This window comes from Papio anubis, chromosome 4, assembly GCF_008728515.1.
Source record: "Papio anubis isolate 15944 chromosome 4, Panubis1.0, whole genome shotgun sequence".
NCBI lineage: Eukaryota > Metazoa > Chordata > Mammalia > Primates > Cercopithecidae > Papio > Papio anubis.
Window position 1 is genome coordinate 149,738,785 of NC_044979.1, and position 9,560 is coordinate 149,748,344.

At 37.0% G+C, this 9,560-nt stretch overlaps 1 pseudogene; it reads left to right on the top strand.

Moving 5' to 3' along the window:
* Positions 1 to 3,642: 3,642 nt before the first annotated feature.
* On the top strand, positions 3,643 to 9,336 carry LOC116274646 (annotated as a pseudogene).
* Positions 9,337 to 9,560: the final 224 nt, after the last annotated feature.

Genomic DNA, 9,560 nt, shown 5'->3' on the forward strand with positions numbered 1-9,560 from the left:
ACTAAGAGCATCCATATTACCTCCTTATTGAAGTAAACGTAGTGGAAAATGAAGCAGCCCACAAGTGATACCTGAGCTGTATTTTGTGAGGAATGGTAGGCAAGGTAACGTTGAAAATGCAAAGGAGCAGATGATTAAGATAATATAGATATTCATGTAATATCCTTGAGTATAGCTGAAGGACGCCTAACTCAGCACGACAGGGAGAGATTAGGCAAGAATTCCAGCGTCATAGTGGTCATCTTGGAATAATGGAGAAATGGTATTGAGGTGAAGATGACTACAAGAGAGCTGGCAATAGAGGCAGTGGAAAGGGATAGCTTAGCCAAGCAGAGGTGTAGAAGACAGGCTTAAATGTGACAAAACTAAAGGCAGATAGAGTAGTAAAGACAGCTCTGATGATCCAGCCAGAATTAGGTAGTGGAGATAAAAGAAAAAGAACAGAAAAGGTTGAGAAACACTTAAGCATTAAAAGTATTAGAACTATGGATGGGTAGATATGGAACTGTGGGAAAGGAAAAGGATTAGACAGCAATTTAGGAAGAGGAGCAATTCAGAGGGAAGATGACACATTCAGATTTCAAAATATTAGGATCCATGTGATGATAAGTGGTTGACAGAAGGTTGAATATATAAATGCAGAGCATGGGGATTAAGGCAGGGTTGTACAGCAGTTGAAACAAGAGACTGGACAAGATCACCCACAGAGTATTAAAAATGATAAGTGGGTAGGGAGAAGAAAGGGATAAAGTGAGGTATAAAAATACAGTCAGATAGAAGAAATAATCCCTAGTATTAAGTAAATTGGTAATCATAGTAAACAATAACCTATTGTACATTTCAAAAGAGGTAGCAATGAATAATTACAATGTTTCCAGCATAAATAAAATATAAATGTTTAAGGTGATGGATATCCAAATTACCCTGATTTGGTTATTACACATTATGTGAATGTATCAAAATGTCACATGTACCACAAACACATTTAAATTTATCATGTATCAACAAAAAATATTTTGCCCAATGACTTAGAGACAGAAGCCTGGAAAACATCAATATTAAAGGAAAAACCACACAGATGAAACCCATGAAGGATCCAGAGGAGAGATGAAAACCAGAAAAAACCTGAATTACAGAAGATACATGTGCAGAGATTCTAACATAGGGGAGCCTTTGATAAAAGCCCACTGAATATGCCAAAAAGAAATTAATTTGTGATCTTAGAGATGTCAGTGTCTGTATGGTGAGGGAACTAGGAAGATGAACAGATTGTAGTGAATTCCTCTGAGTAGGAGATGAACGTCTAGAAATACCTTAGAATATTTCTCAGCTTATACAGGCAAGAAATAGTGTCTCACCTAAGGTAATATCTCTGTAGTGAAACACAGACAGAAGTGTTCAAAATAAATGATGTGCAGAGACTAGATGGAGAAGTCTGGCCCAGATAGGAGACTACAGTTTAAGCTAGGATTATCAGCCTAATGAAATGCTTTACTTGGGAGAAAACAGAATTTCAAATGGAGAGCTAGCCAATGAGAAAAGAAAATGCATCATTATTTCAAACAGAAAACGAAGGAACCACAAGCAGAAGTAGCAGTAAGGTTGACTTTTGATGTCATGTCCTGCAAATTACTCAGACAGGATTCCTTAAATACCCTAGACTAAGGGCAGGACAAGTTTCAGAGAATGAACTGGGCTTGAATGTGTCAGTAAAGATCAAGTTGCTCCAACAAAAGGAGAGGAGTGTGGGCACAGGGAGCTCGGGAAGCATAGGAAGAGATTGACAGGGGAAAACATGATTTTACAAGTTTAATCTGCATAGATATGCAAGATGGGCTTCACAGCTAAACTGTTAGGACACATGAAAGAGTCAGGGAAGTAAATTATCCAATGGAATAAGAAATGGACAAAGAAAGAAAGAATAGCATGTCAGAAGTCAAATACATGAGAGTTTCCATGCCTGGCACATAAGAATGTGGTAAAGTTTTATTGAATGAAGAAATGAATGAGTAAACAAATTAATGAAAAAATAATGAATGCGAAGACTGGTCACAGTTTCATTGTTTTACTTTATCTAAATTAAGATAGAAACACAGTATCCATGCTTCATCTAAAATTTCCACTTTTTAAAGTATGCATGGATTATCCCCCTCACCCCCAAACTTCTCTAGACAAGAGCTGACTTTATAAAAGAAAATAAAACGTTAATTAAATTTTATTTATTTGGAAAATTAAATAGAATTGGTGGAAGCCATTGATGAAAATCACTTACAAACATAAAGAATTAGTTTTCCTTTACTATTGTCCTACTTTTCAGTTTCCTCTCAGTAGGAAAGTTATTAATCTGTTGTGTTTTATTGTAGAGTCATAATTTTACATTTAATTATACATACAACCTGCCCTAAGCATACCCTTACTAAAGGGCATATCTTAATAAAGACGATACAACATGCCTCCATAACTTAGCAAGGTCAATCCATGAGAAGAATAAATAAAAACGTAATTTAGTAACTGCTAGAATAATCTGAGAAGATAGAAATGAAGATCATGTCTGGAGGACAAAATGATATTTAAAAAATAGAAAATGATGAAGTCACAAGGTAAATGATAAAAAGGGCTGGATTTGGAATCAGAAGACAAGGGTTCTTGTTCTGTGACTGACTTTGTAGTCTAGGACAAACCATTTAATGTGTCTTGCTTTGTTTTCCTCATCCACTATGCAGAAGTCATAGTGATCTTTTTAAAACATAAATCAAATCACATCACTTCCCTGCCTAAAATCCTCCAATAGTCTCTTCTTACAACTGGAATGAAATCTAACCCCTTCCTCGTGACCTTCAGCATTGTGAACATGAACGGAACCCTGCCTACCTCTTTAAACTCCTGTCTTTTCCTTTTTCCTTTCATTCACTGTTCCTAGATTGTTCTTCAACCCTGTGAAGCTCACATTTGCTGTTTGTCTGCCTGAAATACTGAGTCCTAGGTCCTCTTGTTGTTGACTATTTCTTGTTATTTAGGTGTCAGCTCAGATGCTACCTGCTCAGAGATGCCTTACTTTACTTTCTGTAGAAAAATAGCTACCTTACTCTCATCCATCAATCGCTTTCAAAGAATTGTAACTTATTTTTGTTAAACTAAGTATAGAAAATAATATCTTGTTTACTTTTTAAGTCTTTATATATTGTGTGTGTCCTCCTACCAGACATCTCCTTGCCTATCTTGTTCATCACTGAAATCTTTGACTCTGGCTAACAATTTATGCTTCACAAGAATTTGTAGATGAAAGGAGAAAAAAAGAAAAAAAAAAGGAGAGGAGAGAAGAGAAGAAAGGAAAGGAATGAAAGGGGAAGGAAAAAAGAGGAAGAAAGGGAGGGAGAAAACAAATAAATAAAATAGTTGGCAATAAAATGAGAAAAAAATATGAGAAATTATAATGGGAAAAAACCATCAAGGCATTGTTTAAATATCACTTCATGCTTGAATATATTTAAATACCATAAACTTGTTATGATTTAAAGGAACTCCAAAGACTATTGTTTTCATTTTCTTGATATTTCAGTGAAGCCTGCAAAATGTATATGTGGGGAAGTGAGAGTAGATGTGTGATTTAATTTTTGTGCTTTATTTGGGTGAAACTGGCGTATGAAGAAACATAAGAGACACCCTCAGAGCACAATCAAGATGTCAGCATTCACAAACCCATGTGCTACCCCTCTAAATTATACTCCTCCAGATGGCTTGGTTAATTTTGAAGTGGATAAAGCTAACAGTGCCAGATCACACCCAAGCAGTATAAAACTGTATAAGAACACAATAAAACAGTAATAAACAATAGATTATTTTAGTGGCATATGGCAGATACTGAGTCAGGCCAGCCTCAAATGTAATCTTTGGATTCTGTTTAAAAATCAGTGTCTGAGTTAGAGCAGTAGCATTCAAAGCACTCCTGTAAGCAGTAAGCAACTATTCTAAAGAAGAGAAAGGGAGGGTCAGATAAAGGAGAAAAGGAAAACACAATGGTCACTGGAGAAGAAAGATAAACAAGAAATAATAAGCAGTGCTTGCATGACAATCTACAAGGGGAAACATAAAATTCATGAAAGCATTCAACAGGAAGAGATGGCAACAAGTAGACCAATATGAAGGAAATTGATGTGGGAGCTCCCAGCAAGAAGGGGAGCAAATGAGAAAGAGGAAAATCCATATAAACAAAATAACAATTCCTCCCTTTTCTGAATATCTGGACATAAAATTTATTATCTTCCCTTAAAATGACAAAAATTGTATGTTGCATCATAAAAGTTGGAAATATATTGTTAAAACCTTAACTCTGCAATCCCTAAGTAAAAATTCCCTCTTCTGAACATGTCTTCACCCCTACACTAAACCCAACCATCTTCTCCTGGGAGAGGGATGCTTCAGAACAATGAGAGATCCGTTCAAATTGCTGAAATTAAAGCTTCCAAGTGAAGAGCCCAGGATATAGCCCCTTTTACCTAATTACATCCTATTCATACTATGTATTTCAACGTAAACAAGACTTCCTCCATACCAAGTGAGAGATTGTAAACCTAGACACTACATAAAAAAGTATTTTTTCCAGAAAAATACCTTTCAAGTGAGAGTTTTGTTAATGGATAGTTTCTTGATAACATGAGTGATCTGAACAAAGTTAATTATCCACATAATTAACTATATGTGGCTGAATAGGAAGTCCCAGCCTTCATTCCCACTCAGAAACACTAATTGCACACAAATGTACACACTAAACATTTTTACCTGAATTCCAGATTCCAATTAAGATGTTGTAGTATTCTAAGTGTGCACAAAGTAGGGAATAGTCAAATCGAGTTGAGTAAGAAGAGCAATTTCATTTACCTGTGTCAGCCTCTCCCCCAAGTTAGCACAGCTCAGTGCCAAGACAGAATGCCTCTTTCACATCTGTTACCTCTGGGAGAAAGGAATTGAGCATGCCTCCGACATTCCAGCTTTTCAGAGAGCTGCCCAAGAAACTGGTCTCTGACTTCCTTGATTGGTGTGCTAACAGAACTAGCATAATTTGAATGCCTGGGGGTCACTGAGGACAATGGAAAGCAGCAGGTGGCTTGATATGGTTGGCACAGCATGGCACAATTGGGTGAAGAAGTGCACAACTTAAGACTTCTTCCTTAGCAAGGAGGGATAAGAGTGGAGCATGTGTTGACACTCTGGCTCTTCAGAGGGCTGCCCAAGGGACTAATTTCTGTCTTGCCTCACTTGGAGCACTGACGGAACTAGCATAGTTTGGATGCCTTGGAGCCACTGAGAACAAAAGTTTAAAACAAAACAAAACAAAACAAAACAAAAACAGTAGGCAGTTTGCTATAGCCCCCATATCTCAGTAAAATCAAGAGAAGATGCACAACTCAAGGCTCCTCCTTCAACAGGGAGGGAGAAAGGAGCAGAGAATGAGTCTGTCATTCTAGCTTCTTGGAACACCAGCTTCTGAGAAACTGATATCTGTCTCACCTTACTCAGTGTACTGAGAGGAAGCTGGCATGCTCTGGATGTTTGCCAGCCACTGACAACAAAAGAGAGTGGGAAACTTGCAGTTGTAGAACCAGAGAACATGTGGTGCCACAGACAGATATCAGAAAAGATAATGAGTTCCTGAGGGGAAACAAAAAGCACAGTAAACCTCTCTGAGAAATTGCATGCACAGGCCCAGATACCACCAAAAAAGTTCCAGAGGATTCCAGAATCGCTTTCTGGGCTACTTAGTGGGGGTCTTATAACAAAGTCAGTCTGAAGACTGGGAGAAGTGACAGATCCCAATATAAAGCTACAAGGTGCATGAAAAACAAGGAAACACGGCTCAACCAAAGGAATAAACTAAATCTCCAGAAACTGGACCTACAAAGAGGTATGTGGACAACTTGAAAGAGAATTCAAAATAATTGTCATAAGGATGCCTAGTGAGCTCAAAGAAATAACAAATGAACAGAATAAAGCATCAAGAAAGATACAGAAAATATAAAAAAGAAGGTTTGGAGCTGAAAAAGAAAATTAACTGCAAAATTCACTGGAGAAGTTTAATGGCAGACTTGATATGCAGAAGAAAACATTAGGAAACTTGAATACGAGTCATGTGAAATTATCTGCTTGAGGCACAAAATGAAAAAAGAATGACAAAGAATAAAGAAAACCTAAGGGACATATGAGGCACCATCAAACGGACCAATATTTGCATTATTGTTGTTTCAGAGGGGAAGAGAGAGAGAACAGGGCAGAAACATTACTTAATAAAATAATGGCTGAAAATTTCCCAAATGTAAGGATGGAAATGAACATCTAGATTTGAGAAACTACATGCTCCAACTAAGATGAATTCAAGGAAACACATACCAAGCAACATCATAATCAAATTGTCAAAAGTCAAAGAAAAACAATTTTGAAAGCACCAGGAGAAAAGCAACTTGTTATGAACAAGAGACTATCACCAGATTTCTCAGAAGAAACATTCCAAGACAGAAGAGAAGTGGGATTATATATCAAAATGCTGACAGAAAAAAACACCCTGCCAATCACGAATACTGTATCCAGAAAACTATCCTTCAATAATTAAGGAAAAATACTTTCCCAGATAAAGAAAAGCTGAGGAAATATAAAAAGATGTAATTTGTGACATCAATAGCATAAAGTGTGGGGGAGGTGAGTAAAAGTTAAGCGTTTTTGTATAGAATTGAAGTTATCAGTGTAAAGTAGATTATTTTAACGATAACATGTTTTATGTAAGTTTTGAAAGTACCTATAGGAGATACTCAAAAGAAAATGAGAAATAAATCAAAACATACAACTACAAAAAAGTCAGAAAAAATTCAAAGTAAGACAGTGACAGCAACAGTGAGGCAAAAAGCTACAAGACAGCTAGAAAGTAATTTAAGAAATGGCAATAGTAAGTCTTTTCCTATCAATAATTACTTTAAATGTAAATAAATTTAACTCTCAATTAAAAGACTGATATAGTGGCTGAATGGATTTAAAGAAAACAGGACTCAACTATACGCTGTATACAAGAAATGCACTTTGGACTTTAAGACCGACACAGGCTGAAAGTGAAAGGATGGAAAAAATAATCCACACAAGTGGTAGTCAAAAAAGACAGCAAGAGTGGCCAAATTTATATCAGACAGAGTAGATTTTAAGTCAAGAACTGCCAAAAAGACAAAGAAGCACAAGGATATTATATAATGATATATGGGTCAATCTGCCAGGAATATGTAACAATTATAAATATACATGTGCCCATAATAACAGCATCCAAATATAGGAAGCAATCAATGAAAGAATTTAACATAGAAATAGACACCACACGATAACAGTAGGGAATTTCAATACACCACTCTCAATAATTGATAGAGCATCCAGACAGAAGATCAATAAGGAAATAAATAAATAAGAGGATTTGAACCAGACTATAGATCAAATGGAACTAACAGACATTTGCAGAACATTCCACCCTACAGCAGCAGAATACATATTCTTCTCAAGCATGCATGAAACATTCTCCAGAATAGATCACATGTTAAGTCACAAAACAAGCCTTAAGAAATTTAAGAAGATTGAAACTGTGCCAATTATATTTTCCAACAACAATGGAATGAAATGGAAAGCAAAGGAAAATAGGAAAGTTCTTAGGTATGTGGATATTAAACAACACACTGTTGAATAATCAATGAGTCAAAGAATAAATCAGAATGTAAATTTTAGAAAAATATTTTGAGACAAATAAAAATGAAAAGACAACATAACAAAATGTATAGGATGCACCATGACCAAGTCAGATTTATCCCTGGGTTACACAGATGGCCAACATACAAAAATAATCAATATGAGACACCACATTAACAGAATAAAGGATAAAAATTACATTATTATCTCAATATATGCAGAAAAAGCCTCTGAAACATTTAACACCCTTTCATGATAAAAACACTCAATAAACTAAGAATAGAAGAAAATTACCTCAACATAATACAGGTCACAGTGAATATCATATTATACAGTGAAAAACTAAAAGCTTTTCCTCTAAGATCAGGAATCAGTTAAGGATGCCCACTCTGACCACTTCCATTCAACATACTACTGGAAGTCCTAGCCAGAGAAATTAGGCAAGAAATATAATTAAAAGTTATCCAAATCAGAAAGAAAGAAAATTTCACTGTTTGCAGATAATATGATGCTATATGTAGAAAACCTTGACAATTACACACACACAGACACACACACATTCACAAATCATTAGAACTAATAAACCAATTACGCAAAGTTGCAGGATACAAAATCAACGCACAAAAATCAGTTGAATATATGTACACTACCAATGAACAATTGGAAACAAAAATGAAGAAGATAGTCCATTTACAACTGAATCAAAAAGAATAAAACTCTTAGTAATAATCTAAACTGAGAAGTATTATAAAATATGTAGACACTGAAATCTATAAAGGATTGCTAACCTCCCCCTCACCCACAAACAGGGGATGCAATGCCTTAAGCCAACCAGCCCACAATGTCAAGTTCATCATCCAGAACACCAACCCGGCAGTGGCTATTTCGATTCAGAGTGTCTTCTCGCTGAGGTGCCCATAATAGTCATTGACTGGGTTCAAATTGATGCCAATTCCTCAGTTATTCATGATGAGTTCATGGCTCACAAACTTAGATTAGTTCTCCTCATTAGTGATGACATTGTGGACAAGCTGCTATCCTCCCGGGACTTCCCATGTGAAGAGTTCTGTGAGTGCTTGGTGAAGTTCACCCTCGATGTGCAGTGCAATGAAGAGCAGACTTGACATGTCGCGTCTTGAGACCTCAACATGTCGCGTCTTGAGACCTCATCTCCAACAGCCCCCAGGTCATTCCAGTGAACCAAGATGATGACCCTAATGACTACGTGGAGCAGGATGACATTCTCATCATCAAGTTGAGAAAGGGCCAGGAGCTGAGACTTTGAGCCTATACGAAAAAATGCTTTAGCAAGGAGTATGTCAAGTTGAACCCTACTGCAGGGGTGACTTTTGAATACAATCCAGACAATGCCATGAGGCAGGCAGTGTACCCCAAACCCAAGGAGTGGCCCAAGAGTGAGCACTTGGAGCTGGATGAGGATGAGTCACAGGTGCCCTGTGACCCCAAGGGCAAGCCAGAAAGGTTTTACTACATCATGAATTCCTATGGCTCTCTGTGTCCTTAAACCATGTCCTCTTAGCTCTCACTGGATTGAAGAAGAAGCTGAGGGATTTAAAAACTCAATTAAGCCACGAGATCCAGAGTGACATGCTAACTATAAACTAGCTGCAGCTTGCTGCTTCAGCAAGAATGGGGATTCAAGGTAGCAGCTAGATTTGGGGGGTGTCTCTTGAGACTCTTCTAGCTTTTGGAAATCTAGTCTACTGTTGCTTGAGCTTCTTGGCAGGTCATCAGTACCAACTAGAAGCAGGAAATAGACTACTAGGGATGCCAGCGGCTTTTAAGCGGGACAGTTTTTAACTGGCCCTAACTGCTAATTGCCATCAGTG